Genomic DNA, 22797 nt, shown 5'->3' on the forward strand with positions numbered 1-22797 from the left:
AAAACCCACCATTAACACACCACTACTCTCTGATTGGTGTGAAATCTCTTTGGGTTTTGCCTCAATTCACTTTCTCCAATCTATCTCCTCCTTTTAGAGATCACTTTCTCAGTCCTGGTTAAACTCCTCTTTATCTCTCACCCAAACAATTAAGGTTGTTGCCCAACCTATGCCCAGTCTCTTTTCCTTTCAATCCATCTTGAGGATTATCATCAACATTATTTTCTAAAACAGAGCAAACCAGTGTAACTCCTTTGCTGGGAAAGCTTCCATCAGGTCTCTTCCACAAGCTCCATTATGTCCCATTTGCTCAATCTGTTATTTAAATTCCTTCACAGCACAGCCTTTACTTGCATTTCTAGACTGAACTCCATCTACAACAATTTTTCTCACTGTTCTTAGAATGTGAATTTACTTGATTATCCTAACATCTTGGTGGTTGGTTGGTTTTAATCTGTTAGGGATGACTTGCCTTCTTTCCCCAATTCCCCTCCACCATTTCAATGTGTGTTAGTTTAGTTCCAGCTCCAACCCTTCCTCTTTCCAGAAGTCTTTCCAATTTTGTTTCTCCCTCATTCTCTTTCTTGTTCTCCCCAGTCCTTAGCTCCCATAACACTTTATTTATTACTACAATGTCAGCTTAGGAATAATGTTAATACGCTTGAATCTGAGATCACATTATGATTGCCTAGAAGGGAAGAACCCCAGTGCATTCCATTCACAGCACTCAACATTGTATCTAGCACTGCCTATGAGATTACTGAGTAGATAACTCCTAAACACTTAATTGAAATAACCTTATTTTTTTGACCTTGAAAGTAAAAAATGACTGTGTAATGCTGGTCAGGGAACCTGTTTGTTGTGTCCCCATTGTTTGAATTCCCAGAAGTGAGCACACCACCTGCCAAATAATAGCCAAACAGTTGTTAAATAAATGACTGATGGAATGAATGAACAGATCAGTAATTAAAGTGGGAAACTAAAATGAATCATTGAATAATTTTAAATCAACACGAAGCATCTCAATTGCATAGTTGAATGTACCTCCTGAATCAGGATTCAATGATTTTCCCAAAAAAGTCTAATTAAGAAAATGATGCTAAAAGGGAGACTCAGAGTGGTTTGTTGGTGCTGGTAACCACACTGGAAAATCCTGAACATCAGTTGGCAACTTAACAATTGAAGCAATGAAGGATATTGTAGTCTTCCCTAGGTGGTTGAAACCTGAGTCTCTCAGGAAACAAAAGCACATATTGAGGGACAGTTTCAGAAACCAATATTTGGCATCACTTTGTTGAAAGAAGAAGAAGCTCATCCAGCTGTTCTCCTGAGAAAGAAGACCTTTGAGAATAAGTTGAGAGCAAGAATAGAGTGTGCAGCCGTATCAATGCACCATATATACACCTCCTGGCAGCCTTCCCCAAAGCACCTAGTGTAATGTTCAACACAGAAAGAGATAAAAAACGCTGTTGATTATTTGCCTAGCCCAGTTCTATGTGGCCAAGAAAGGTGGGCAGCCATTGGAAAGGATTCAAAAATGTCATTCACTGCCTGAAACTGTAGAACTGATTCCCCTGAGAAATACAGATGTTCAGTCCACAACTGCCCACATTTTATGATGGGGAAGGGATGAATCACTTCTCACATTTCTTTCTTTTGTTTCTTTCTATTTACTAAAACCATTTCAGTCCACTCAAATATTTACGATTTGGAAGATTGGCAGATACTTCAAAAAGTTATTCCCTTGGTGACATTCACCTACTTTGGCACAAAGGTTTTGAGAAAGAAAAAAATTAAGAGAATCATCACAAAGATATGTCAGTATGAAATGAATGGAAAAAAAAAAAGATGGTGAACAACAAACATGGGAAAAGCAAATATTTTTGTCATTCTTTTGCACACATAGTCTGTAGTACAATAAAGCTTGTAGTTCCCAAAGTTAATATTTTATTCTCCCTCATTTTTCAACTCCTTGAAAGTAGTATACACATGGGCTGGTGCACCAATGCCTTAGAGTGTGTAGCTAAAGGAGTTTTCTCTAACGCCTCACCATTCTATATTCTAAACAATATTTTACTTAATTTCCTCCTGATAATAAAAGTTTGTTTCCTACTATTTCCTCCTTTTTCTTGCCTTTTAAAAACAGAGCTACAGATAAAGTAAGAGGATGATAATAGTCCAGCCAAGTAGCAACACTGAACAAAATCAGGGTCACAGTCATAAATAAACCTTCACCTTAACATACTCACTGTTAATACTTATTAATGATTAACAAAGTCAATGAGCTTAGCTATAAATGCTCCCTCAGATCCAGCAGCTCTACAGATTCTCAAAAAACCTATCATTTCTTCCTAAGACATTTCCTTCTCTCTTTATCCTTTCCCACGGTTGTTACCCGGAATTTTTTTCCTTTCCTCAAATGAAAATTTCATCTTTCAGAAATCAAGCAATGGGAGACCTGACAGTATTTTTAATTTTGATCTGCCCAGTTTTATATCCAGATGATATATACTCAAGAATAGAAGTTTGAGATTCGTTGCCTCCCTAAATGAGGTGTTAGCTTAGATTTACATTTCCAGGGATTTTTCTTCGTTGCTGTCATATTACTGAGATAGATGATCACTCTAGCAACAAAGGTATAATCACCAGAGAAGAAAAATCAATGTGATTCAGAGAAATTTGGGGAAACTTCATGTTTCACAAAAGTGATAGGATTTGAGCTAGATCTGAAGAGTAAAATTGGGAGTAACGGGATCTGGTGGTTCACGTAAGAGTAATACATGGTGAGGCTGGGTTTCCCATTGTGGTTTAAGATGAAGAGATACGGGAAGATCCCGGGGAGGACAGTAAGAGCATAAAGATAAAACCATTTACATCTGGGATGCAAAATAGATTTCACACTTCTGTCAACTTAAGTCAGTTCAAATAGCTGCCAAGAACCAGTATCTGGTCTCAGTAAAGAACTGGGCTGTGATCGTTTAATGTCAGTTGTGCATATGAGAAGAGAACACAGCATGCCACCCAACACTGACATTTGTCATTCATATTGGATGGATCTATTGAGGTTGTTGATGCTGTTGTTCAGTCACTAAGTCATGTCTGACTCTGCAACCCCATGGACTGCAGCACACTGGGCTTCCCTGTCCTTCACTACCTCCTGGAGTTTGCTCAGACTCATGTCCATTGAGTTGGTGATGCTATCTAACCATCCATTCCTCTGCTGCCTCTTCTCCTTTTGCCTTCAGTCTTTCCCAGCTTCAGGGTCTTCTCCAATGAGTTGACTCTTCACATCAGGTGGCTAAAGGATAGGAACATCAGCTTCAGCATTAAGTCCTTCCATTGAATATTCAAGGTTCATTTCCTTTAGGATAAAATTGTTTGATCCCCATGCTGTTCAAGGGACTCACAAGAGTCTTCTCCAGCACCACTGTTCGAAAGCATCAATTATTTGGCACTCAGCCTTCTTTACAGTCCAATTCTCACATCTGTGCATAACTACTGGAAAAATCATAGCTTTGATTATATGGACCTTTGTTAGCAAATTGATGTCTCTGTTTTTTAATATGCTGTCTAGATTTGTCATAGCCTTCCTTCCAAGGAGCAAATATCTTTTTATTTCATGACTGCAGTCACCATCCACAGTGATTTTGGAGCCCAAGAAAAGAAAAGCTGTCACTGCTCCCACTTTTCTCACTTCTATTTGCCATGAAGTGATGGAACTTGATGTCATGATCTTAATTTTTTTAATGTCGAGTTTCAAGCCAGTTTTTTTTTTTTTCACTCTCTTCTTTCACTCTAATCAGGAGGCTTTTAAGTTAACCAGGCTTTAATATCTTGGTAAGAATAATCTTAAAAAAATTAAACTTGATTCCTTGTAAGGCATTTGTTAATTTTATTTGATTATTAAAGGCAAGAATTAGTCAAAGATAACTTTTGGTGGAGGATAAAGAACCCCTTAACAAGAGCCTATACAAAATGACCCCTGTCATACTAGAAAAGTTGTTCTTGTAGAACATTCCTGAAAAAAGATAAAAAATTTGTGGAGAGAGGGCACAGACTGGCATACTCTGTTAAAATATTCATGTTGATAAACATTCATTTGTTTAGATTTAATATAAAGCATAGAAAATAGATTGTAGAAATAGGAAGGAAGCTGTGCCCCTAAGGTAAAATGCAGTTTTATAGTTATGAAAATTTAATTTGACTGCGTTCCCAATAATTGCTCATATTTGTAGCAGCAGCATGCCAGCAAGATAACGGTCAATCAAACGGACATCACCCTGTAAATGCTCTTTAAAAGCCTGTGCCGTGTTTCCTGGTGGGAGAATGGCAATGCTTCCAATTGTTAAAAGATGCCCAGCTGAAAAGCAGAATAAGAAATTGGACAGTAGGAAATCTTTATATATTGCCATTTCCCTCCCTCTCTCAAATTAAATTCCCGTTGGGAGCTGGAACAATTTTTTTTCTTCCTGAAAATGGAAAATCTGTCACATCATAAACCAAACCCTGAACATAGAATGTGTGAGGTTCTCTTTTTAAAATTCTGTTTGTGGTCAAGAAAAATTAGGATATGTTACGAATATGGGCTGGGCAAATATTTCTCTCATAGGTGAGTAAAGGACAGTATTAGATCCCTCGATGTATGAAAAATCCCCCTAGATCCTGGTGGAAGAACAGCAACAGAAAGCTTCCTCTCTGTCTCTGTCGCCCTCCAAGCCTCCTCCAATTCCTCTCTTCCTTTTGTTCTCTTCCTCATTCCCTATTTCCCACACTCTTCATGACCGTTGAGAAAACGCCATTAATAACGGGTACAAAGAATCGTGCTCGGTGCATGGAGATAAACTAGGGATGACAAAATATCAACTTCCTGCTGCTCAATTGAAAGCCCTATCTGTACAACTGGTAATTACTTTTAATTTAATTAGGACTCCTGGTATTGTTTCTATCTCATAGATTACATTATAACGTGTAATGTGTTAAAGCAACAAGACAAATTGAGGCGAGAAAACACAGAAAATATTACCTTTTTTGTCTATAAATAATACCATGGTTTAACTCTTCAAAAAGCCCTCTAGTAGCTTTACTATGGGCTAATTATTATTTTCCATAGTCCTTTGGCTTGAGCAAGCAAAAATCTTATATAATCTAATAAAAACTACATCTTGCGAGCCTTTGAAAAGAAATTTTGAACTCTACACTTCCTCCTTTCGTCTCTCAGGCAGAGCAAATAAAAGATTTATGCTGTTGCCTACTAACACAAAATTCATATGACGGGAAAGAACAATCCTGGGTGCTGGAGAGAGACCATGACATTGACTCTTAAATGTGGGGGCATGAGAGTGGCTCTAGAGAGGCACTGTTTTTAGGCAGAAACACTGTGAGAAAAACAAGGAAGCCCAGCTGAGATCTTTGCTGACTCAAAGGTATATGAGGGCTCCATTTCTTTGTGAAAGACATATATTTTGGGTTTCTATATGGAAGTCAGTCACAAATTGTAAAGTACTAAATGACCCTCTATATAGTTAAATTGTATAATAAAGAGCATTGATTAAGACTCTGAAGATTCCTCTTTCCAAATTGTTAAACTACAGAACAGAGAGTGAAGGGAGGTGAGAGAGACAAAAAGAGAGAAACACAAAGCTATAAAGCAATAGAGAGAGAAAATATGGAGGCCTCTATGCAAGGGGAAGATGCCTCAGTTAGAAGAAGTTTCCCCATGCTGAACTTGCAATTGCTATCCAATTAAATGAAACAATCTGAATGAGTGGCAAGGTAAAATATGATTGTAAACTCCTCTAATAATATTTTATCTTTTCATCTTGTAAATTAGACATGGAGATTTATAAGGTAGATTTACTGGCTTAGCAAATACTTACCTGCAAATTTCACAGCACACAGAACACAAACAGACCTCCCATTCAAAAGGCTGCCCTTTTCTAAAATTAGAGGTACATGTTTACAGATAATCTTAGAATTCAGATGATTTAATAATTTTAATTCAGAAGAGTAAAAAAAAAATTTAATTTAGATGGTTTAAAAATCATCTTGTACAATAACCTCACTTTAAATATGGTGAAACCATTTCCCCAAAAGGAAATTAGAATATATATCCCAGTAATGCAGAACAACTCTGAGGACTAAAATTCTCATTTTCAATCTAGAGATTTATTTTCCCCCCTACACAACATTGTCATCATGCACTGCAGAAAGTACAATTCAAACTAGTGAACTTCAGAGGCTTAGAAAAATTTTGAAAAATTAAATAATACCTATTTTTAGTCCTAATTTCCCTGCTATTCCAAGACATTAAAAACACTTAAGTTCACCTAGATGGCTGAGCTGATTATCAGAGTGTCTGGGTTTCTAGAACAGTGCCTCTGGCAGCCTTGTGTCCACAGTCTGGTACAGAAAGGACAGCTGTTGCCCTATTTGCAGCCCAAGAAAATAGCACTGGCAGTTGCTGCAAGATAGAAAAGTTTTGGCAAAATGGCAGGGTTCTCTTGCAAAAATAGCAAACCATCATCTGGGTAAATTCAGGAAAGTTTATGACTTCTGCCAAAGTGAAATTGTGCAGTGCTGATGGCAATACTGTGTTGGGATAGAGATCTAGATAAAGGTCAATTTAGATTTAAAGAAGATATGGAGAGTGTTGGGTGTTCACAATTGGAAACAATTCCTTAGGCCAGCTATGACATTTCTTCCATCAAACATTCAAATAATTCTTGTTAAAATAGACAACTCTAAAAAGTAATCTTTTCAAGTATAATAATATTTTCAAATAAAGTCACATCAGATCAGATCAGATCAGATCAGTGGCTCAGTCGTGTCCGACTATTTGTGACCCCATGAATCGCAGCACACCAGGCCTCCCTGTCCATCACCATCTCCCAGAGTTCACTCAGACTCACGTCTATCGAGTCAGTGATGCCATCCAGCCATCTCATCCTCTGTGGTCCCCTTCTTCTCCTGCCCCCAATCCCTCCCAGCATCAGAGTCCTTTCCAATGAGTCAACTCTTCGCATGAGGTGGCCAAAGTACTGGAGTTTCAGCTTCAGCATCATTCCTTCCAAAGAAATCCCAGGGCTGATGTCCTTCAGAATGGACTGGTTGGATCTCCTTGCAGTCCAAGGGACTCTCAAGAGTCTTGTCCAACACCACAGTTCAAAAGCATCAATTCTTTGGTGCTCAGCTAGACACATACTTCTGGGCAAAGTTACATGCCGTTTTCTCAAGAGATAGGAAGGGAAGTGAGAGGAAAGGTAATGGAGAAGGGTGAAGGTTCAGTCATATATGACTATTGCTTTTGATGTGTAGCATGGTATATTGATTGATGCCCTACAGATCTGTGGATCAAATAAATGCATGTCCCCATGATGCAGTCAGGCAGCAAAGTTGAGTAAGTAATACTGGGTGGGGGACAGCGGGGAGGAGGGTAATTATTCATTTAAAAAATTGGTTCCATAACTGGGAAAGGAGAGTCTCATAGAATATGATTCTAATAAAATCCCACAAAGCTTTATGGAACTAGAACATAACATTGAAATACATCCTAATTTCTTCCTGTGAGACTGTGTACAAGTCATGCTAAGAATGAAAATGAAACTCTCATAAGTTTCTTGCTAGTAGTTAGAAAGTCAGTGAGGTTTTTACCTCGCATGCACTAGGAAAAGAGCGAAATAGGATTTCCCACCCAAAAATCAAGAGTAATATCAACCCTGGAGCAAAGCAGAGATGAGTAAAGTCACTCCAAGGAGAAAAGTGATTCACAAGTCAGCAAGACTGGACTGTGTCCTGCTTGAATAAACAAGAATATCTGAAAAATAAAATATCAACTAATAAGGATTCAGTCAGCAAAGAGCACATAAAAGAGGAGAATCACAGAGCAAACATTGGCTGTGCCTACTTAAGCACCGTCCAAAAGAAAGGGAGCTTTGGATCAGTGTGCCCTCTCCAGATGGTACTGAAGGCCATCTCGAGCATGGGGATGAATACATGGAGTTAAAAATCGAAAGATTCAACAGATTTCAGATCCCATTCACAGTAAACTGCTTACTCTGAAATGGATGCATCAGAAAGCCTTTTCTTTCTTTTTTTCCTTTTTTCTATTTTAACTTTTTATTATGAAAACTTTCAAACTTACATAAAAGGGAGAAAGTAGTATTGATATATGATGACCACCTGACTGCAACAGATTTTATAACTGTGTTATCATTTTTGTCATCACCAACACCTATTCCTCCTCCAATTGCAAGAATGCTTTTTCTTGATTTTTTAAATTTTAGTTTATTGTTGTTCAGTCGCTCTGTCATGTGTGACTCTTTGTGACTCCATGGACTGCAGCACCCCAGGCTTCCCTGTCCTTCACTCTCTCCCAGAGCTTTCTCAAATTCATGTCCATTGATTTGGTGATGCCATCCAACCATCTCATCCTCTGTTGTCCCCTTCTCCTCCTGCCTTCAATCCTTCCCAGCCTCAGGGTCTTTTCCAATGAATCGGTTCTTCATATCAGGTGGCCAAAGTATTGAAGCTGCAGCTTCAGCATCAGTTTTTCCAATGAATAGTCAGGTGTGATCTCCTTTAGAATGGACTGGATTGATCTCCTTGCAGTCCAAGGGACTCTCAACAGTCTTCTCCAGCACCACAGTTCGAAGGCATCAGTTCTTCAGCTCTCAGTTTAACACTATATCTTCATCTTATTTTTCTACCCTCACCAAGTTACCTTTCGATACTCATTAGATCTGTCTTGAAAGATAAACTGTCCTAATATACGAAATCAAGTCTTCCCATTTGTGTGACCATTTTATTTCTTCCATTTTCTCTTTGGTCCTCATTGATCTGCTTGCTGTATGAGTGTAAGGAACTATGTGAAAGCAAGACCTACAATGGGAAAATGTGGGAGGGAAGTGACAGTTTGATCTACTAAAAGCTGTGCTTTGTGGCAGTAGTCCAACCTTGTTCGTGCCTGTGTGCATGTTCAGTCGCTTCAGTCGTGTCCGACTCTGTGCAACCCTACAGACTGTAGCCCGCTAGGCTCTTCTGTTCATGGGATTCTCCAGGCAAGAATACTGGAGTGGATTGCCATTCCCTCCTCCAGGGGATCTTCCTGACCCAGGGGTCCAACTCATGTCTCTTTTATCTTCTGCATTGGCAGGTAGGGTTCTTTACCACTATTACCACCTGGGAAACCCACCTTGTCAATATATCATCACAATAATTTATATTCAAGAATCTACCATGGCTCCCTATCACCTAACATAGATGATTAGAATCTTAGTGCTGAAAATTACTTGTAATGATCTAGTGGGAACCCACTACTCAGCAGAGAAACAAATTGAGGCTTAGAGAAGTGAAGTTCTTTGTCTACAACAAAGCTTTTCTCAGTCTAGAAACATAGATCAGTGTTCTTTCAGCACCAGATACTGCTGCCTTCAAAGCCTGTTTTCTGGAGAAGAACCTGAGCCAAAGTTGTGGCAAATGGGGGAGTCCTAGAAAGGAGTCTTTGTGTGAGATTTTAGAGGGTCACTTTGACCTTGGCTTCCAAGTCAGAAGAAAACATTGATCTTTTCTTCAGGAAACCAAAGATGCCTCTTTCCTGGGATATGTCTAATCCAAGAAGACACCCCCTCTGAAGTCAGCCCCTCACTACAACCTGCATTCATTGGATTAGTCGACCCTAGAAAATGAGTTCAAACTTGACTATGAAACAGCACTCTGAACCAGGCAGGTGAAGCCCGACATCTGAAGGTGACCAATTATTGCAGAGACAGGGACTGATGCATCGGCATCATATGCAGAGGCATATTTTGAGAGAAGCTCAGCATGGCTGAAGCAGTAGATAATGCACCTGCAAATGCAGGAGACACAGGAAATGCAGGTTGAATCTCTGAGTCAGGAAGATTCCCTGGAGGAGGAAATGGCAATCCACTCTGTAGTCTTGCCTGGAAAATCTCATGGAGTCAGACGGGCTACAATCCATAGGGTCGCAAAGAGTCAGACATGACTAAGCACACGTGCAGCATCTTTATGGGAAAAATTAGATTTGGAGGAAAAAAACTCATCTCCTGGGGCTTAAAGCAAGCATTTTAATAAATGTGATAACTGGAACCACTGCCAAGCCTTATTTAGGAATAGGGTGAACTCAAGAGTACCACCTATAAGAGAAAATACAGGACCCTAAGGAGATTCACTAGAAGAGTGGGATGGAATCTACCAAGCAAAGGAGGAAGATGTGGATGAGGCTTTTAAACCAACTAATAGATTGGTCTTGGGAGAGAGTATCATATAATAGAATCACAGTGCATTGCTATACATGGTTTGGCTTTAGGAAGATGACATACTTTAAGGAAAACCAAATTTCAAGCCAGAGTAATATTTAGGAATATACTGTAGATTTACCAAAAAGGACATCAGTTTGTATGCAGGACTTCCAGAAATATCTGTAGGTGATGTTAAACCTCTCGGTTGGGTCTGCAACACATATGCTGAAAAGCATATGTCCCAGATTCACTCCTCATTGGATGGATATCATTGATAAGGAGCTACTGACATTCCCTGTTACAAAGGCTGATGCTCAGCATTCCACTGATGCTTCGTTATGGCACGGTTCTAAAGAGTCTACAATAAGCAACAGGGAACCCCTAGCATGGCCGGGAGTCATGCTGCACCTCAGGTCACTCTTCAGCCTTCAAAGAATACTCACTCCCAAATCCACAGCTTCTTCTTCTGACCTCAGCTTCTTGACAGCAAGCACCATCTTTCCTGCTAGTCTGTATACTTTATCTGTTCTTCACTGGCCTAAATGATTTCTTCTTGATTTTATTAAATGTAGTAGTTAAATGAAAAAAATGTCATCTTTGTCATTGAATTAGTATACCCATATTAAATCCAAATAAGCTTATTAAAACTTCAGTCTCAAATCCTCTTTAAAAAATATATACTTCAATTTGGTAAAATGGAAAAATGCACAATATCTTAGAGTCTTTTATTTGTTTTCAATGAAAATGGAATGTAAACAAAACTGGAAGGGGAAAGGATCTTTAAGTCATATGGAAAATAACAGATTTTTCTTTTATTCTTTCAGTACAAAAAGATGAATAGGGCATTATTTCTGCCCTTCAGAAACATACAGTCTAATAAAGAAGGGAGGGAAAAAGATTAAAAGCAGCCATAAAATTAAATATTTTGTACCTTAATTGAGTTGCTCATCATCTCTCACCAGCCAAACAAGAATAATGGCCGCTTCACTGAGTTGTTGCTAGGATTAAGGAAAATTACAGATTTGAAAATGCATGTGCCTGGCACATAGTAGGTACTCAGAAAATAAGCTTTAAATATGTAAGAGGTCAAGTGTTTACTACAGTGTGATTTACCAGGGGCAATGCTAGAAGTTAAAACAGAAGCAGGTGTATTTCCAAGTATGTTTTAGAAATTTAACTGAGACGCTTCCCTTAAATATTCATTTAGTCACCTTGTTTATTACAGCTTTCACTAGTCCTGAAGTAGTCATGAGATTAGAAATGCACTACCTTGTCTTAATTCTCTGGAACAGGTTTCATAAATGTAGAGACATATTACTTGGATAATTCTGCTACCTCACATTTCTATAAGTACATTTATAAAACTTAATTAGGAACAATATATACAGTTTGGCAGGTAGTTACTGAAACAGCTCTATAGTTTTGTGAAATATATTAGATTTGGTACACAAATAATGCAATCATTTAATGGGTCAATTTCAATTACACTTTTCTGCTTGGCACCCTGGAAATCGATTTCTTTAACATGGGGACATTAGTCTTTTTCATATTCCTGCATATATTTCAGTCCCATGAATGGAACTGAAACTAAATTTAATAAATCTTTTCTTCATTTTCAGCCAAGTGTCCTCCATTTGATGGATATTAATGACAAAGCAGCTTATAACTCTCACAAATGTTAAAAACTTAGGACAAAATACTTTGTTGTACGTTCACAATATTGAAAGGACTTTGAGATCCTTTGGAATACAGTTTGGAGGACCCATTAAATATTGTGATAACATGTCTCAAAGGAGGGCCACGTAAGCCCGTGAGCATCGCTCATGGATGTATGAGATGAGAGCCATGAAAGCAGGCGGTTTCCCTTCGTTTCCAGTGTTCACTCCTTTGGTGGTGCGGAGGTGGTGGCGTCTTCATAATGGATTGATGCACAGCAGCACACAGGGTCTTAGGTAAATGAGCAATGATCGCTGTGAAAAAGAAAGAGAGGTTTTATTTTTTCCATTCAATTTCAACTTTTCTAAAACCAGGACACTATTCTTTCTTTCCTGCCATTGGGAGTAGGCCTTTGGATACAAATGTAATAGCTTAAAAACAGGCTACTTCATGGACTAAATATGTGCCACTGTGTAAGTTCCACTGAGGGCCATGTTCCCAGTCACCTTTTTCAGAACACACTGGGAAGGATGCATTACTCAAGGTTCCCCATTTAACAAAAGAAAAGAAAAAAAATTGTTTACTCTGGCTTTTATTTTTCATCTTTATGAATGTGTGTGTAAGAAAAAGAAAGACTGTTTTTCCTCTCAGTCATACTCTGACATTGGAGGTAAATGTTCATGAAAAAGCCTTGGTCCAACCCCAGGAAATCATTTGGGGGTAATTACCACTTGGCACTAAAGTGGCATTTTACAAGCTTGCCTTTTTCTACTGAGAGATGAAATAGTCAAGCATGGCTTTCATTGAATGCCAAACTGGACTTTCCTGATTGAGAAGGTTTTTTACATTGGTCTTGGCTCAGATTAGTTGAGGTGGCAATTCAGGAGATAAGAAAAGAGACTTGGTAATTTAACAGAGTTGAGAATATTAATTCAACAATCCCAAACTGCTATTTTGCATACTTGCTGCGCTTGCCATTATATAGGAATGCCTACTCTCTCTGAAGCAGACTAAATACAACATTGAAACTAAGACACTTAACACATATCAATTAACTACATGTATTGGCATTTAAAGATGTCACATACAGATACATTTATACACACATACATGTCCTTTCTTACATGCACGTGTGCTGTGCTTAGCTGCTCAGTTGTGTCTGACTTTTTGTGACCCCATGGTCTGTAGCCCACCAGGCTCTACTGTCCATGTTCTGGAGAGAATACTGGAGTGGGTTGCCATGCCCTCCTCCAGGGGATCTTCCCAACCCAGGGATCGAAGCCAGGTCTCCCATATTGCAGGCGGTTTCTTTACTGTCTGAGCCATGGTGGCTTGAATTGGGAAGATTCCCTGGAGGAGGGCATGGCAACTTGCATACTGTACACTAATTTGAATACCTGAGTGTTTAGACAATTGGATTTTCCCCAAAATTAGCCTTTCAGGATACTTTTTTTGCTATTTTGGGATGTGGTTCTTAGGATAGATAATAATAAAATAGAAGTTGAGCTGAACATGTGAAAAAAAAAAAAAGCAGGGAATTCTTAAATGTGGCAGGAAAAAGTAGAGTCAAAGGCCATGGAAAGAAAATAGAAGTGAAAAGTAGATGGAAACCTGCAAAGGAAGGAAAGGTGATGGGAGGCAGCGGGAAGCGAACCAGTCAAGGTTACATGGTTTTCAAATGGACACACAGCTCCAAAGAAATCCTGAGATTGTGTATTTCAGCAATTTTCAATCATGAGGATGGGAGGGACTGAGCCTTTGTAATATGAAGTATTTAAAATCAGATGCAGTTTAACAAGGACAATACCGTCCTTTGCTTGGTATTTATTTGCCAGGGAGAGGCTTCATAAACAACCAGGAACAATGTGTGACAGAGAAAGATCCGTGCTTATGTAAGCGCACATGCTTGTGTCTATGAGGAAATTGTTGTATCCTAGAGATTTCCTTCTTTGCATCCACAGCACCCCTCCCTTCCTATCCTCTGCATCCCAGCCAGATATGTGCCTTTTCCTTTTCCTGCTTTTTGAAAAACCAAGTTTGGGCGGCAGAGCTAGTCAGTAACCATTAATGGGTTAAGAGGGTTGGAAACTCATTTGATTTCATAGTTGACTGTTTGCATGACTACAGGTTAAGCTGTGATTAGATTTCCATTTACAGCTCCCTCATTTTCAGGCATTTAAAAATAACTCAGCCCTAAAAGTTCCCTCTAAATTGATTGAACTGAAGCTTGCCAATGAGTCAGAGATAACCCTCAACCTCAAAAACACAAACAAAAAAGCAATACCAAAGTTGGGGGAAGGGTGTATATCAACCCAAAGCTAATTTTTTCCCAAGCTTTCTTATTCTGGAAAGAAAAAAAAAGAATCATTTTGGGAAGGCAAGCTAATAAATTTATGTCACTTCTGTATAACTGTTTTTAAGTTATTTTGCAATCACCCAAAAAAAGGTAAAACATTCTGCACTTGCAAAAGACAACATACACACCACACACACACACACACACACACACACATACACTTCCGTCTGCATATAAATAGATAAGAATTCAATGGCCTCTTGGAGGTTGTGTGAGACACATATTCAAAGTCAAAATGGGTATTTTGTGATGATCTGGTCTCTGAGGAAAAACCAAGTTTACAAGCCCTGATAAAATATCCTTTTTTTCCTCCTTTCAGCCTTAAATTCAAGGCTATTCAAGACTCTTGCCAACTTGCCAATTCACTGCTGTAGAATTACCTAAGAGTGTAATTTTTTTTTTTTTTAAAGCATTCAGAAAGTGACATGGAAGTTCAGCAGGAGACCCCTGCTGGTGGTGTCTCCTTAGACCTCCAGCACAATGCAGCGATTTTTTGTTCTACCCAGGATCTTTAGAAGAGGAACTGGTCTCTTGACCCATCCTACGGCTTTCAGATTCCAATTTCCTAAAGCACTGCAGCCTCTTATTATTACGTTTGAAAGATTTAAAGTATTACTTTTGCTCATGCCAAGGAATGCAATGAAAAAAAAAAAAAAAAGGAATGCAATGATGCTTTCAATAAAGTTAAGAACAATGGAAGCCACCACTGTTTACAGTCATTTTTTTTTTTTGCATATGCTGATATTTCTGTCATTTGGGAAGGCCATGTGTTAAGTAATTTTCTGCTGTAATGAAGGGGTTGCTGCTGCTGCTGCGGCTAAGTCGCTTCAGTCGTGTCCAACTCTGTGCGACCCTATGGATGGCAGCCCACCAGGCTCCTCTGTCCATGGGATTCTCTAGGCAAGAATACTGGAGTGGGTTGCCATTTCCTTCTCCAATGCATGCAAGCATGCTAAGTCACTTCAGTCGTGTCCGACTCTGAGCGACCCTATGGACAGCAGCCCACCAGGCTCCTCTGACCATGGGATTCTCTAGGCAAGAATACTGGAGTGGGTTGCCATTTCCTTCTCCAATGCATGTAAGCATGCTAAGTCACTTCAGTCGTGTCCGACTCTGAGCGACCCTATGGACAGCAGCCCACCAGGCTCCTCTGACCATGGGATTCTCTAGGCAAGAATACTGGAGTGGGTTGCCATTTCCTTCTCCAATGCATGCAAGCATGCTAAGTCACTTCAGTCGTGTCTGACTCTGAGCGACCCTATGGACAGCAGCCCACCAGGCTCCTCTGACCATGGGATTCTCTAGGCAAGAATACTGGAGTGGGTTGCCATTTCCTTCTCCAATAAGGGGGTTAATCCTTACCAAAAATAAGATGAATAAACCTGAGAATAGTAGAAAAAAATAATACAGGGATTTAGTCTGGTAAAATTTTATTAATTGGGCTTCCACTAACACATTATTTGTGATATTGTGTTCTGGGCCAGATTATAGATTAAGAAAAATCTTTCTTATGCATGGGACTTCCCTGGTGGTCCAATGGTTAAGATTCTGACCTCCAAATGCAGGGGCCCAAGTGTGATCCCTGGTTAGGCAACTAAATCCCACATGCTACTACTAGGAGTTTGCATTCCACAGCTGAAAAAAATCCCACACGCCACACTGAAGACCCAGTGCTCCCAAATAAGTAAATATTTTTAAAAAAGAAAAAAAATCTTGCTATACAAATTATAAAAGAAACCAAGACTGGACTAGGGGAGAGGGATTATTGGAGTACAAAGCATACTAAGCCTATCTGTGAAACTTGTGAAAACATAAAGCCTCTAAAAACAACATTCTTCAAAACATTTGTTACATGTTTTACAGGGGCACATACTTCAGAATCTACTGAAACAAGATAACATGCTGGCGACTTTAACAGCAAAGATCCAGGCAAAACCAGCTTACCTGGTGGCTCCGTGGTAAAGAATCTGCTTGCAATGCAGGAGACCGAAGTTCAGTCCCTGGATCGGGAAGATGCCCTAGAGGAGGAAATAGCAACCCTCTCCAGTATTCTTGCCTGGAGAATTCCATGGACCGAGGAGCCTAGCAGCTTATATAGCCCATGAGGTTGCAGAGAGTCGGACGTGACTGAGCGACTAACACACACATGATAGCAGTTAGTTTGGGTATTAAATAGAAAACAATAATATGGGATTTAAACATATATGTAACATTAAATCTATGCACATATATGCCTATGTACACACATTCACACAGAGACATAAAGTGAACGTTCTCGAAGATGTCTAGCAGCTGTAGAAATTATTAGGTGCTTTTCTGCAGCTTTAGCTTCCAGCAGAGTACAAATAAACCATGATCACTTTCAGGAGATGCTGCATTTGATCAGCTCTCAGTCCGCTAAGAACAAAAAATTCATTATTGAAAATAAGTCCCTTTATGAAATTGTTTGCCTGGCCACTGGTTTAGTCCAGCCTCTATATGGACCAAGGAGTGGCATGCCATAGTCAGTAAAATAAGTGCGACAGTGCAGGTTCATAGTCTTCTTCCAACCTCTCCTACATTGTTGGTGACTGTTTACATGTAAATTTGAAGACAAATATGTTTTGGTAAGGAAAGGGTCTACTTGCTTATTTTTACAGTTGCACATATCAGGTTCTTTTTCATTTTTAAATCTAACATTTTAGGCTGTCTCATTTAACAAGTTAAAACATTACTATGATTACTTATGTTATTTCAAGGTTTTTCTTTTTGATATTTTTCCTTAGATAAACTATTTATTACATTGTATTATTTAGTCCTCTAACCTTAAAAATGAAACAAATTTCTAACATGTTACCATTTTAAAAACTCCCAGTCAATATATCTAGCTGGCTTACAAGCTCATAGTAAGAAACTCATAATAAGAAAAGTGACCGCTACAATTTCTTAAACATTTACCTTGAGCCAATGCCATTATGAAAGTGAAAGAGGAGAGTGAAAAAGTTGGCTTAAAGCTCAACATTCAGAAAATGAAGATCATGGCATCTGGTCCCATCACTTCATGGGAAATAGATGGGGAAAGAGTGGAAACAGTGGCTGACTTTATTTGGGGGGGTGGGGTCCAAAATCACAGCAGATGGTGATTGCAGCCATGAAATTAAAAGATGCTTACTCCTTGGAAGGAAAGTTATGACCAACCTAGACAGCATATTCAAAAGCAGAGACATTACTTTACCAACAAAGGTTTGTCTAGTCAAGGCTATGGTTTTTCCTGTGGTCATGTATGGATATGAGAGTTGGACTGTGAAGGAGGCTGAGCGCTGAAGAATTGATGCTTTTGAACTGTGGTGTTGGAGAAGACTCTTGAGAGTCCCTTGGACTGCAAGGAGATCCAACTAGTCCATCCTAAAGGAGATCAGTCCTGGGTGTTCGTTGGAAGGAGTGATGTTGAAGATGGAACTCCAAAACTTTGGCCACCTGATGCGAAGAGCTGACTCATTTGAAAAGACTCTGATGCTGGGAAAGATTGAGGGCAGGAGGAGAAGGGGATGACAGAGGATAAGATGGTTGGATGGCATCACCGAATCAATGGACTTGGGTTTGGGTAGACTCCGGGAGTTGGTGATAGACAGGGAGGCCTGGCATGCTGCAATCCATGGGGTCTCAGAGTCAGACACGACTGAGTGACTGAACTGAACTGAATGCCATTATAAGAACCTGACATTGCCTAGAGAATTCCATGGACAGAGGCGCCTAGCAGGCTGTAGCCCATGAGGTTGCAGAGTCAGATACAACTGAGCAACTAACACACACATGATAGCAGTTAGTTTGGGTATTGAATAGAAAACAATAATATGGAATTTAAATGCATATAATATGTAACATTAAATATATGCAGGCATATATGTACAGGCATATATGTATGCCTGTTTCATAGATGAGGATGTTCACATTCAAATAACTAGTCATTGGCAAGTCCAATGTGAGAGCTCTGATCTGCAACACTGCAGAGGCCATATGCTTCCCAATGTGACAGATTCAGTCACTGGTCCTCAAATCGCTCTCCCTGCTCTTCCTAAAGGGGGAAAAGGATTGACTTCAGGACTCATTGTCTACCATTGCCTTTCAATTATCTAGGATCTATTTTCCAATTTCTAACTTACCCGTGCTTCTTATTGATCTTTCTCTCTCATACTATTTGCTTTTCATATATCCAAAGGCTTATTAGTAAGTTTCCTAGGTGGGGAAATGCAGAAGTTAGAAACCAGTGAATATTCTTATTCAAAATTCTAAAGGAATTCTAATGTAGAAGAAGGATGAAGATAAGGTCTAAAGTGAGCTCTGAGTGTGGCCTTTGTATTTCTGCCCTTGGTTCCTCCTTTGATTAAGTATGAATTTCTGCCACATATAGTTGTTGATTTAGCCCAAACGCACACATGCAATTTGCTATATGTTAGACATTATTGTAAAAACTTTATAAACATTAACTTATTTAATCCTAACAACCCCACATAGTGGGTAACTATTATTGCTCTCATTTTACACTTGAGGAAACAAAGCTAGAAAAGAATAGGTGGCTTGGCCCATGTTACACATCCATTATCTGGTGGAGCTGGAATTCACATTCAGGCATTCTGGCTCCAGAGTCAGACTCATTTTTAACTCAGGCAGAAAACTGCTGGTTGCTAATTCATTGACATCACTTCTTCTCATGGACCCTCTTGGCTTTGGACTGAGGGTCCATGGGGATGGTGTTTTCTCCATCAAGTGGTGATATGTTTGAGTAATATGTTTAGCTCATATCCACTGTTGTTAAAAGTGGAAAAACACACCAAAAATAATGTTATTTTCCAAATGTGTTTGTGCCATTTTTTAAGATATGCTGCCTATGAGTGGAGAAACATGCCTGACTTCATAGCTTCAACACATTTTTTTCTGGCTTTGGTGTTTCTCCACTATGCTTGTGAAATTTCAGGTTTATAGCTTCATCATTTGATGGAGATTGCCTTATTCATCTTTTGTTTCTAGTACCTAGCACAGTTCTTGGCTAGTAGTAGAAGCTCAATAAATATTGATTTGAAATAATGAAAGAAATTACATGAAAACCTAAGAAAGGTTATCATTCTTAAACCTACTCTTCTGGTTTTTCATATGAAGTGAATTAATATCTCTCATTCACCAGAAATTAAATTCTATAATGTTTAATGAATCAGAAGGTATACCACATCTTGCCAAATTCCTGTACCATTTTTCTCCTGTCCCTGAAATTTTCATTATTGGTGACATTTTACCTATGCTAATATTCTCAACAAAGAAAACAGAATAGCCAAGCTGTTGTTAATAGCCTTTAAAGTGAATCAATTTATTGTCATAGCAACCAAAATTTACAAGACAGATCAATTTTAAAAAAGATTTAAATTCAAACTAGGAAGTGATTGTTCCTAGTGAAAAAGAGGTAAACTCTTCCATTTTTCAAAAAGTTACAATGATAGACTTTTCCTGCCTCGGACCAATTTTCCCAGGTAAAGAACACAACCTATCCAGTCGAGATTACATATGGGAGTTAAGGAAATGTAAAGAAATAATAATGATACCCAAGTTCCAGCAAATCAGCAACTATAGGTCCCTATACCCACTTAACTCCCATTCATCCTCTAACTCGCAAATCATCCTACAAATTCCAGAAAAGCCCTTCCTGGCTTCCCCTCCCTGGATTAAGGAGGAGCCCCTTGTGAAATACTGAGCATGTCTTTGTTCCTACTAATTAATTTGTTATCAAATATTTATTTTTTTGTCGTTATTTGATTAATGATTGTCTGTCTTCTAAGATGGGTTCCATGAGCTCAGCGAGTGCTTCTGTCCTTATTCTCATTGTGTTCCCAGAGATTATCAGGAGATCTAAAACACAGAAAATGCTCAAAGAATACTCAGCAATATTCATACAGCATATGCAGTAAGAACTTGGGGGATTTTTTTCTCATGTTTCCTTAGAATTAAAAACATACAGGGCAAAATGTTACAGTGCAGTAGAGGGGACTCCACAACCAGCTGAAGTACTATGGTCCAGATACATAACCTCAAGTACAGGATGAGAAACTTTATCCCAAGATGGAATTTAGATTCCTAAAGATAATGTAACCTCACGGCTGGCCTTGTAATAAGAAGTGATAGCCTCACTATCCTCTAGAAAGCAGTCAGTCCATACATGGGAAATTCCCATGCATGACACACTCCCATCTGCCTGTACCAGAGTTTGAATAATAACTACCAGTCACTCCAGACTTTTCTCCCCCACTTAAGAAAGCCTTTTCCAACTATGTGAGTGTGAATGACCTTATTATAAGAGAGAGCCTTGGATCTGATTTAATTTATAAGAAAACATAAATCATTCATAAACATCACTGCTTTCTAGAAAAAAATCATTCATGGGGCACCCAACACAATGGATAATATTAGACAAATGTGTTAACAAGATTTGGTGGAGATTGGCAGCCCTGAGGTGAACTCTTGGGAAACCCATAGGAAAAGTCAAATGTTCTTCAGAAAGCAGCTTGAGGTCTACTTCAGTATACAAATAACTACCCAAGCACATGTATGACAATGTTATGCCACAATTTTGCGCCAAATTTCCTTTCTCCCAGCAGAAAATAACTTCCTTTCGGAAGGTTACACAATCAACAGGAAGTCAGGAAAATTAGGTTCAGAAAAGTAAGGACTTCAGTTAGACCTCTTTAGGGACCAAAAATGAAAAAAAGAAAGTGATTTAACTGTATCATTATTTATTTTTTCATCTCATCTTGCTTAAAATTCAAAACTTAGACAAAGTCCAGTGGCTTGGCTTGGGTCACATGCTCATAGAGGTTAGAGGTGGGAAGGTAGCCTGAATTCTAGTGTGTGAGAGAAAATTCCCAAATGGAAATCAGATTAATGCTGCCAGAAGAGATATGTGAATACTGCTGTTCATCACTGGAAATTCCAAGTTTAGGCTCAGGCAAATAAAAGAACAGCTGTTCTCCAAGGAAAGATCCAAACAGTGCTTCCCTATATTTACTCTCATCATGTAGTGACTGGTCAACCCCTAACCCTTTTCTCTCGCCTCTACTGAGTTGATCAGTGAAGGAGGTATTTAAAACTCACTCTGCTATTTCAGCCATGATCCTAGTTTCTAGGGGGCTTTCCAGGTGGCGCTACTAGTAAAGAATCTGCCTGCCAATGCAAGAGACGCAAGTGACATGGGTTCAATCCCTGGGTTGGGAAGATCCACCTGGTGTAGAAAGTGGCAACACTCCAGTATTCTTGCCTAGAAAATCGCATGGACAGAGGAGTCTGGTGGGCTACAGGCCATGGGGTCATGAGAGTCAGACATGACTGAGTGACTGAGCACTCCCAGTTCTAGTACTTTAATCCCACCCATGAGCACCTGTATGCTGGCTAGTTTTTAGCATATGTCCTCTTGTTATGCTTCCCTCAACAATCCTCTCTGCAGGAAAGATTTCTCAGAATCATGAACTGATGCTCTCTCTGGTTATTCTGAATATGCACACAGTGGCCAGATTTCTTTAACAGCTCTTCTCTAGTCAGGATGCCCAGGAACTGACTGGAATGAAGATTACGACTACGGTATTTCACACATACCTGCACCTCCTCCAGAGATGATATCTAATGGCTAATAATTTTTAACCTCAACATTTTATAAGGCAGACATTGCCAATTGCATGCCATCAACAATAAAATCCCTTAATGGTGCTTCCATGCCTGCTATAAGACTTCCTGTTGAACCAATCTGAATAAATTAGTTTCAAATCCAACTCTCCATAACAGCATGAGTTATATCCAATTAAATCCAATCTTGTTAGATTTCAGTCTAATAACTTCAGCCTATTATTCTATTTGGTGGTTTTCCCTTTGATCCTGATTCTATCATCCTTTGTACTAAAGCTGTCTTCTAGTCTCTTGTCACCTGAAAATTTGATCAGCATTCTTTGATAATATGGGTTTCCCTGATAGCTCAGTTGGTAAAGAATCTGCCTGCATGCAGGAGACCCCAGTTTGATTCTTGGGTCGGGAAGATCTGCTGGAGAAGGGATAGGCTACCCACTCCAGTATTCTTGTGATTCCCTTGTGGCTCAGCTGGTAAGGAATCTCAGCTGGTAAAGAATCGGCCTGAAATGCAGGAGACCTGGGTTCAATCCCTGGGTTGGGAAGATCCCATGGAGAAGGGAAAGGCTACCCACTCCAGTATTCTGGCCTGGAGAATTCCATGGACTGTATAGTCCACAGGATTGCAAAAAGTCGCAAAGGACTGAGCGACTTTGACTTCACTTCACTTCACTTTGATAATCAAGTTGACTTAGGACAAGCCAAAGAGGAAAACCCAATTGAGCCATTGCAGACCTCTCCTCAGGCTGAAATTCTTCCCCTGGATCCTCTGCTCTGAACACGGCCCTTCCATCAATGTCAGCTCCTCAAGCCGTATTATCATATTTCCTCACTTTGTCCAACAGAATATCATAAGAGATATGCTAGAGTTTCCCTGATCATTTCCTATGT

General features: G+C 39.3%; 1 long non-coding RNA gene across 3 annotated transcripts in view; it reads right to left on the reverse strand.

Moving 5' to 3' along the window:
• Positions 1-10942: 10942 nt before the first annotated feature.
• LOC129626978 (uncharacterized) overlaps positions 10943-22797 on the reverse strand; it is a 53443-nt gene continuing 41588 nt past the window's right edge. For all 3 annotated transcript variants that reach the window (XR_008702357.1, XR_008702358.1, XR_008702359.1), the window contains one exon: positions 10943-12226. This is a non-coding gene — a long non-coding RNA (uncharacterized LOC129626978). The remainder of the gene's footprint in view (positions 12227-22797) is intronic.

Source organism: Bubalus kerabau, chromosome 14 (genome assembly GCF_029407905.1).
Source record: "Bubalus kerabau isolate K-KA32 ecotype Philippines breed swamp buffalo chromosome 14, PCC_UOA_SB_1v2, whole genome shotgun sequence".
Taxonomy (NCBI): domain Eukaryota; kingdom Metazoa; phylum Chordata; class Mammalia; order Artiodactyla; family Bovidae; genus Bubalus; species Bubalus kerabau.